General features: G+C 39.7%; 1 long non-coding RNA gene across 2 annotated transcripts; it reads left to right on the top strand.

Moving 5' to 3' along the window:
* The first annotated feature begins 8,850 nt into the window (after positions 1-8,850).
* On the top strand, positions 8,851-9,480 carry LOC128807876 (uncharacterized). 2 transcript variants are annotated; one of them, XR_008437301.1, is made up of 2 exons: positions 8,851-9,013; positions 9,282-9,480. It is a non-coding gene; the product is annotated as an uncharacterized LOC128807876 (long non-coding RNA). The 2 variants fall into 2 exon arrangements; XR_008437302.1 differs by having other exon boundaries at positions 9,111-9,480.
* The last annotated feature ends 411 nt before the right edge of the window (positions 9,481-9,891 follow it).

Raw genomic sequence — 9,891 nt, 5'->3', positions numbered from 1 at the left:
GCCCCCCTTCTTTTCCCCCTCCCGGAGTCAGGATTTCCCCCAAGTGCTGGAGATCAGTAACTTGTATGTTTAATTCATTTCAGAAACACAGGAAAGCAATTTGCCGGCGCGAAGCCTCGGGAAGCCCCGACCATGCGATGCCGCTCTCCGCTGCGCTGCCCCGCGGCGGCCGGGCCCGCTGCGCTGCCCGGCGCCCGCCCCGCGCCCCGCGCTGCGCCGGCCGGGCCCCTCGGAACCAGGACCGGCCGAGCCGCTGCTCCCGGCGCTCAGAGCATGCCGCACACGTGCGGCAGCTGGCGACCCAAAATCAGCCCCTCTTTCCCCCTCCCCAGCCCAGGTTTATTCAGAATTAAAGTTGCTCCCCCCTCTTTATTATTCTTTTCCTCTGTCCCTGTCTCGAGTGGTAAATAAAGCTCATTTTCTTGTCTTTGCAGAAAGTTGCTGCCGTACTAGAATAGAACCCGGGCTTACCTAGTTTGGCAGGGTATGCAAAGTAGGATTGGCTGGATCAATTAGAGAATTATCTATTTATGAAATGTCTAGCTGCAATGGAAAGAGCTGGTACAATTATGAACTGTTGTCTTGACAACTGGGAAGGACTGATTGGATCATTTTATCAGTAGGGTTGCTGATTTCAAAAGCAAACTGCCAAAAATAGTAAGGGACTTGGGCTTCAAAAAAAAAAAAAAAAAAAAAAAAAGATTTTTTTTTCTTCTCTGTCTTAGCTAGTAGGGAAAAATGTAAAGGGGGTGGGGAGAGGGAAAAGGGTCTCACCAGGAAAGGTCCGTGATGCAGATTTATTGGCAAAAAGCCAGAGTTGCTATTGTAAATTTCTTCGCCGGTTTCAATGTCAACCCAAGCTCGTATTTGAACCCAGAATCAGGGCAAAAGCATTATCACTCTGTCACTTTGTTGCCAGAAGTGGATTTTTTTTTTTTTTTTGCTAATATTTTACTGTTACATCTGACAGGATTTCACATTTTCTGTAGCCCGCCTTTAGTACGTTGAACTGCCAGACAGAGAAATTAATACCCTGAGTGACTGTATTTTAATTAAGCAATTTCATGCAAATTACAAATTTTAGATTGCCAAATAATATATTGCACAAAAATTGTAGGCTGGCTGATCTGATATGCATGGAGTATTACTCTTCCAGGCGCTGTGCATACATGGGAAAATGAACAAAAATGCTAATTTCCAATCTACTATGCAAACGGTAAAAGATGCCTATTTAGATACATATGCTTTCCTTAGGAAGGGTAAACAGTTCTTTAATTTAATATAGCTGACACTTGAAGATGTGTTTTTCTCTTTTACAAAGAAAATTTTTGCATTGAACAAGTAAATGAGAATTCGAGTAGAAAACATCTTGTTAATGGCGACTAATAAAAACTAATATTGCATGCAATATAATGATATTAAACCTTGTAACTGGTACATAAAGCAAGATAATTCCTATTGTTGCTCTGTCAATGAACATCAAATACGCTCGCATATTAAACACATACTGTCCGACCGGGGATGCTGTTAACCCTGTGTGTGGCCGTTTTCCGAGCACCTGGAAGGGTCGAACGTGACACGCTTTAAGCAGCCCGGACGGGCAATCGCCGCTCTCGGCCCTCGCACAGAAAGACGAGAAGCGGGCTTTTCCCCGCCGGGCCGCCCGGGCGGAGCAGCGGGAGGCGCTGGGGCCGCCGGCCGGTGCCCCCGGGCCCGGTGCGGGCGGGCGGCGACTCCCCCGGCAGCGCCCGCCGCTCCCCGGCCGGCGGCTACCGGGCACGGAGCCTCTGCGAGCCGCCATCCCCCTCAGGCCACGTCCCCCGCTCCCCGCACACGGATATCTCGGCCAATTCTGCCCGGTACCGCAAGTTTGCGGCGTGGGGTGCGGGCGTGTGCCGCAGTGGGGAGCGTGGGGCTCTGCCCGGGGCCAGCAGCACAGAGGTACCACCCGCGAGGGAGCTCCTCCCGGGGCTCTGTCGCTCTCTCAGAGGGTGATCTGAGGAATAAGCAGCTACGGTTCCACAAAGCTTCTTACGATAAAACTTCGTACGAGCCCTGGCACCCTCTCCTGAGCCTTTTATCACCGGGGCTACTCACTGGCGTTGAACCATCAGTATTTGTCCCTGGTTTTGCTTTCTATTTTAACGACTTGATTTCCCAGCACCGCGAATAAACATCAACGTCTCTGCAGGAATCCGCTGAGGCTTCCCAGATGCTGTACACAATTAACCTGGTTGCAAATTTAGCAGTCCCAAGTAGAGTACTTACAATCTTATCTCAAGTGGGTGGGTATACTGGAAACTCCTGAGCATCTTAGCCACATTCAGTGAGTAAGTAGGCTGAACACAACAGATCTGTGGCGTAGATGGCTGATCTGAATTTTAACCACACTGTAGTTAATGTTTTTCCCTCTTTACTCTTTTTCGTCCTTTTTTTTTTTTTTTTTTTTTTTCCCTAGGGTAATGGGTGGGAAACAGATTAAGTAACACACACACACAGAGTATAGATACTTTATCCATGGAACTAGTTTATGCTAAATGTCTTCTCTTTTTTCTACCCTCAGGATGTAAACAGTGAGTTCAGGCTTTGTGTAAGAATCCAGTTGCTCTTTTCACTGGAAAGGGAGGATTGGTTGTTGGGGTAATGCATTATTCACTCTTGGCTGGGTATATTTTACTTTACAAGACTTCTGCTGCTGCTGTTGTTGCTAAGTCCTTCCAAATTTAAATCAGATTTGGATTTAGGTTCTCTGAGATACTTATTCATGTTCCATGATAAGAAGAGAATTATTTATTGCCATTTTAATTCCCAGAAATTCATAAAAACAATGTGAACATTTGTGTATTTTTTGTACTTAAGTAATTACAGAATTTGAGTGCATTTTACATGAGATTTTAGTGAAAGCGTTACTGTGTCTTTAGTAATTTACGGCAAAGATGTATTTCAGATTGTTGGAAGTAGGCAAAGTCCGGATATGCCCATGTCAGAAAAACATTTTTCTGCCTTACAGAACATGGGGGTAGGATATGTGAATATTATTTGTAAACAGTGTCAGCAAAAGCTGAGTTGTATTTTCAGTAGCACCAAGTGTTCATCCATATTAGGCCAAGCATATTAGTTCCTGAAAGCAGTATTTGTTCCTGAATCATCACACATTCGTGTGGATTTTTTGGGTTTTATTGTCCAAATTCAGCTTCACTGATGTGATTCATACTCTTTCTCCACTTGCAAAGCAGAAGAAATTAACCAGAGCTTTCTAAGCAGAATTTTCCATGAACATCTGCTGGAGAATCTGCTTAAAAACTGATGATATCATGTGGCCAATGGAAATAAGTCTATGAATGTAGAGAAATATCTGGATAAACTGTAGTATCCTCTTTAAAAAAACATCCATCAAGCAGTTTTGCTGTGTCAAACAGTTCCTTGCAAATTACATAATCAAAATATCTTAGTAATTTTCTTCAGAAATGTTTTTCTGTTTGTTTATTTTTACTCAATAAAACAGTTTCATTTTGGGTCATATAATATTGTGGAAATTTCTCCAGCAGCTGTCAAGCAGTTTGTTGGAATGATTTCTGTTTCATTATTCAACCAGCTTGAAGGTTTTCACTCTTGTGGTATTTGGCAGGGCAAATATTTTCGATACCTGCAACTGACCATCTTATTAACTGTGAAAAATTTCACTTGAACAATAAACAGTGTTCTGCCAAAGAATCACAGCAAGTTATTCCAAAGTACATTACTCAATCAAAAATCTTGGGCAGCATTCATATGACCTCTGCCTGCTTTCAAAATGTTGCATTTTTTTCCTCCAGAATTCTCTATTGAGTAATATGGGTTGTTTTTGGAAAGACAATGTGAGTTTCAGCAAAGCAGTTATTATATTTGGGATAATGATATTCAAAGGGACTCACTTTGCAACCTTTACATGCACAAGCAGTTAACTGTTACTTATATAAGGACAACAGAGACTACTTGTATGTATAAGGTTTGCAGGGTCACACTCAAAGGCCCCAGATAAGGCAAAGCACTTAAGAGTAGAAACTGGGTATGTATTTTGCTGAATAGAGCTGGAGTTCTGATCTGGGGCCGTAACTGACATAGTGGTGGATGGTCCTAGAGTTCAAGGCTTTTGTAGGAGTCCTACTTTATGTTTTCAATGCCATATGAACAAAGTATTTGGGAAGAGGGGATATGTGAGAAACAGGAAGATAAAAATATATTAAAAGGTGAATACAGGAGAGTAATAAGGACCTTACTTCCAGGTCTTTCAGGTGGGCTTCTCCAGGGTTAAGGAAAGCTAACAAAGATGCTAAACTTCTTGTATAGCTCCTATACACTAGGATTTCTTACAGTGAAATTTTTGCCATTGACATCAAAGTTTTCCACAGAAATTAATTTATTTGTCAAAACTTTCCCTAGGACAGAATCTCAGTTTCAGGGGAGGATTTCAGGACTGGAAAAGAAAGAGCCTTTCATCATACCACTTTCCTATAGGCAGACCATGGCACTACTTGATCTGCAGATGCCCTAATCACCATTGGCTAGTCTGTGCTGCAGTGTCTCTCTCCCCCTATCTCTCTCTTTTTTGTTTTCTTAATGGGAAACAATTTTATTTTTTTCTTTGAGGAGCTAAAAGTTTTCAGATAATTTCAAATGTTTCATGCAGAGGAATTCCTGCTTTCCTGCCAACCTTTCATACATGACTTGGAAATCTGAAGGAACTTCATGCTTACACAAAAGGTTCCCCAAAAGGATGATTTGGCCATTGGGAAGCCGACAACATATTCTGCAAATTGCTTTGTTTTTTTTCTTTTTTTAATGATTAAGTTGCTCAAAGGTTAACAAATTGGGATATAGCTTTTTCCAAATTAATAATAAAACAAACAAACAAAAAAAAAAAAAAAAAAAAAAAAAAAAAACAACAAAAAAACAAAAACCAACAAAACACCAAAATGAAAGACAAGCATTAATTTCTCCTGTATTACAGAAACAGTTTGCACCATAAGGTCAATATTCCAAATCTGTTATCCAGAGATGTATTACTTAGCCATAAACATTCATTCAGAAGTGCAATGAGGCATAGCACTGTATCAAACTTGACCGTATCCTTGGATAATTTGTAAGTGACAGAAAGGCAATCAAAAAACGCAATTAATTTTTGCCTCTTTCAATTCAAAAGGTAGCTCCCACTCTTTGAGCACATAGCCATTACTGAAGAGTTCGCTTGTGCCACCTAAGTAAGAAAACAAATAAGAACTAACTTTTCACTCTCCTGCAGGGACTCAGACTGAAGTATATTTACTGTGTTTAAAAAGCAAATGTTTATATAGTTGCATGGATTTTGAATAAAATTCAGTTGTGGTGAAAGTTATTGCATCCCCTGATGACATCAATAGAGAGACAATCCTGCTCACCCTGCCTTTTCTGTCTGTGTTTAAGAGCTAAATAAATAAAAAATAGTGTTAGGGATTATAAACAACTAGCAGATAAGAAACACTCAGGAGCTGAGATTTTTTTTTTTTTTTTTTTTTTTTGCTGTTGGTGGATGGAGAAAACCCGGTGTGTGCTGTGTTAGCTCAAAGTATGTCTTTAATCATGCACTGGAACACAGAAAGAAACTTCTTCCTGGAAGACTTATCTGGAAACATGGTAAGAGGCACAGGCTGCTGCCATTGTTTCCAAAATACAGGATGCCAAGTGGGAGAGTGCCTCAGCCCTAGGAAGTCCAGTAGCATCTTCTTGGCATTAGAAATTCTCCCTTAGTTATGCTAAAGGGAGCGTTTCTGAAACTAGAGATCTGCCTGGCGTGGTTCCTTCTGGCGTCCCTCCACTTTGGAGAAGGTGAAACATGATCCCCATGGATGACAGCATTCCTCCAAACGGATTGCAAAAGCTGCCCTGCCTGCTTAGGCCATGAAATGGCTGGAAGCCTTGGAAGGGATGCAAACCAGGGAGCAATAAAAATTTGACTAAGCTTCACATCTAGGCTGCCAGGTAGGAGGGGACTCTTTGGAACTCATTCTAAGGAAAAGACAAGGGATAATTGGGTTTTTCCTCTCTTTGCTGCAGGGACAGGTTGCCAGTGAGTGCTGTCTTTCTTGAAGTCATCTTGCAGCCATCTGGCTGAAATACTGTAGGGTTTGGGGGTTTTCCACATTACTGGCCCCTAGTCATTCTGAAGCATTAACACCATTTCCTTCTGTTCAGCTATTTGTTTCTTATTCAGCTATGCCAATCCTGGAAATCATGTTCACGCAGATTTTTCCTTCTTCTTTGATATCATCATTCAAAGTTCCACTCTGATGAAATGCTAAAAAAATGAACAGACCTTCCACCAAAGACATCCATTTGTATGCATTTTGAGATATAATTCATGGCACCATATGATACTACCCTTACCATAAACATGATTCACTGCCGTGGGAAATAAATACCAGTTCAAAAATATCTTGCCTGACTTCTTTAAAAGTATCTCCAGGCCCTGAAAATTCCTTCTCATCACCCTGCACAAAAGGAGGCATTATGTTAGTGATATGACTATGGGTCTAGTTGAGAGGGAAAAAAGGAAAGACACATTGTTGGAATAAGGATCTGTCTAACATATACCACCTGCACACGCACAAATCCCACACCTACTAGCACAGAAGTAGGTGACTGATAGAGGAGCACTTATTTGGGCAGTGAAGACAGAAGTTGGGGAAAAGTGATTTGTTTGCAGCAAATTCCATGGCAAATCAAGATACCACTCTTGATACTGTTACTGGTTAAACACTGTCAGCTTCTCTGCAAATTCTTGGTAATTTCAATGGCTCTGTAGTAAGGCCATAGGTCCGAGAATTTCAAAGAAATAGTGATGCAGTAAGACCTACTGTTCTGAGCCCATCATAACATCTGTGCTTTTCACAGGTTTAATTTATTTCGCTGTTTTAAACTTCTCTCTGCTTTTCCACTGTCTAAATAAATAAAAATATTTTTTTTAAAGTGATAAAACAGAGAGGAAAAGAAGAGAAAGATGTGGAAAAAGAAGGCGGGGGGCAAGAAGATGACCACCTGTACTTTTTATATTGCCATTGTTGGCAATATAAATTGGCAATATTTATATTGCCAACTGTTGAAAACAACAGCATTTGGCATCACACAGAACATTTCTGTCATTATGTTTTTCACTGTACTTGAAGACTGTTTCAGAAAAATATTTCAGATTAAAATGTCAGTGTTTGTGCTCAACTGGGCCCAGGTCTATGGGTTTAAAAGTATTTTTCCATGGATTCCTGATCTCACATTCTTCATTCTGCATGGCTGCAAGTCATGCCTCATAAAGGTGAGAATGTGGCATAACTGTGCAGACTTAAAACCACAGTTCTTTCTGGTATGCTTTTCAGTTTTATGTATTGCCAAATGTATGGCCAAATTCTAGTCACATAAGTTGGTTCCATGGGTTGATACAACCTGACTAAAGGAAATGAACAGAATCTGGATTTAAAATTAAAATATACACACTTTGAAGCACAATCGTATTCACAAAAGCTGAAATAATATGTTTGCTCCATTCAGGTGGCTTTAGCAGAAAGTTATCTTTTTATTATTTTATAATTAATATATTATTTATAATTAATTTAAAATATTTTAGAAAATATATTATTCTTATATATATAGCATTTATACTAAAATAAAAGAGTTTCAAGATATTCAAAAGTTCAATCAGAGAGTAACATATTATAATGGATAGCAGAGTTCATAGTGATTTTTGTATTTTAAAACCTTGTGTAACCATATAGCATTTGATGATGAAAGTTATTTCTGCCTATACTGCAGAGTACTGATACAGCTGCTGTTGCAAGCAAAGAGGAATGCTATCAGAGCTACAGACTAAAACCTTGAGTCACCCATCAGTGTTTCTGTTGGCATGTAAACTGCAGTCATTTCTGTGACGAGAAACAAAAGACAAAAATTGAGTATTTTTAAAGTGTACCAATGAGTTTTTAACACTTAGAAATCTGTTATAATTTTGCATCGTTGCATTATTTTGTAGCCTTTAAAAATGCTCTTTTTATTAGTAATACCTTAAACATCATCCTTTGTGAATGAATGGAATCAATATCAAACAAAATGAGATTTCATATGACACTTTGATTTCTCTTTTTATGTTTGAGCCTACATTGCTTTTTACTTTTCTAGTTTTTAATCAATTTCCCCAATGCTTTCCTCAATTTTGGGAATGGAACATTAAAATAATTTTATATTTAATTAAACTATAAAGCCATAGTTAGAACTTAACACCCAATAAATAGAATCTAAATAAAGCAGTTATTGCTTAAAGGTAATTTTTATGTATTTCTCGTGAAATAGGTGATGGTGTATTTTTGCTGGCTTTCAGCATAATCACAAAGTAAAACAATATATCTTTAAGATTCATTTGTGTTATGAATTGTTAAATTCTTATTTTCATTTGGCTTTAATTTGTGCCTTTTTGAACATTGCTGCAACAAGTTGCCATTGCTGTTTGTCCCAATGACTGTGTTGCAGGAGTGGTAATTGCAAAACAGATGAGGAAATTACCTATTATACCTCACCTACACACTGTACATGTGCACTTCCCTAATTTCCAAATTAAACTCAGTCCTGTATCTTTTCTGTGGGAACTCTCGAATCATTCTGAGCCCTTCTTCACTACGCACACCAATGGCCTTTCTCTCAGTTCCCTTCACTGCTTCTGTGCTACCTGAAAATGAGTGCTCTTCTTCTGCATTCCTCCCTGTGTCACATATGGCACTTCACAAATCCCACTGATCTTTCAGCTTTTTTTGTCAAGACACAGATTTCCCCATCTTTCTTTCACAGGTCACAGGATTTTGAGCTTCTTCTTCACTGAAATCACTTCACTGAAATACCTTGTCACAAAGACAGGATGGCCACCCTTTTTTCTCACTCTGCCTCCAGGCCCTCCTTGTGGCCTGTAACTGGTCTCTGAAGCAAATGCCTGAGCTGGATGTGGAGATTTACATGGAAGGTGAGCATTTGTTCTTATTCTTTTCTAAAAATTTATTTTAGCTCAATGAAATGCCATCTCAGAGCTCCTCTTTTACTCCCATGAATTTTCTGTGTAGGTGGGATCTCACTTTGAGGCTACAATGCAACTTCCTTTTCTTCGGAGATGTGGAAGAACCTTTGTGTTCATTCTGCCCAACTTTCATATTGCCCACTTCACTGATGAAGCAAAGAGAGGAGGGAACCTGCCATGAGAAGTTTCTTAATGTTTATCTTCTCTTCATTTGTAGCTGGCCTTGAATGATAGGAGGTGAATACTTTCTCCTGGCTCAGAGAGGTCACTGCAGAATGTCATGAATGTTCTCCATTGGGAAAAGGGAAGACATTTTCTCTAAAGCTGCCTATATTGTACCTACTTTGTACAAAAAGAGGGTTTTACTCTATGATGCTGCATTACCACCCCTTCAATAAAATTTGAAAATCTGCAAACTTCCTAATCCTTGCACAAGCACTTAGCCATGAGGTTTTTACTGCTACTAATAGGAGTCTCTCAGCTAAATCTCTACATGTCTCTGTAATTACCTACACAAGAAGTAATGTTCTGTAATACCATTCAATCTCTATTTTCATGTCATGCCACAGTCTAATATTCCTCAGCCCATGGCAAATATGCCTTTAGAAAATAGCCTGATATAGGACAAAATAAGATCCATGTTCAAGTGAGAAGCACTCAGTGAAACAGAATCCTGTCTAGTGACTTGATACGTCAGACCATAAAAATCTAAAAAGTGCAGGGATGGTTTGTGCCAGATACAGTTTCTGGTTGGAAAATTTGGTTCTAAAAACCCATGAGAAAAAGAACTTGTTCTATTCACTGAATGGAAAAAAGAAAAGCCAAGA

This window comes from Vidua macroura, chromosome 5 (genome assembly GCF_024509145.1).
Source record: "Vidua macroura isolate BioBank_ID:100142 chromosome 5, ASM2450914v1, whole genome shotgun sequence".
Classification (NCBI taxonomy): Eukaryota; Metazoa; Chordata; class Aves; order Passeriformes; family Viduidae; genus Vidua; species Vidua macroura.
Note: the sequence above shows the minus strand (reverse complement) of the source record. Positions and strands in the feature narration are given on the sequence as shown.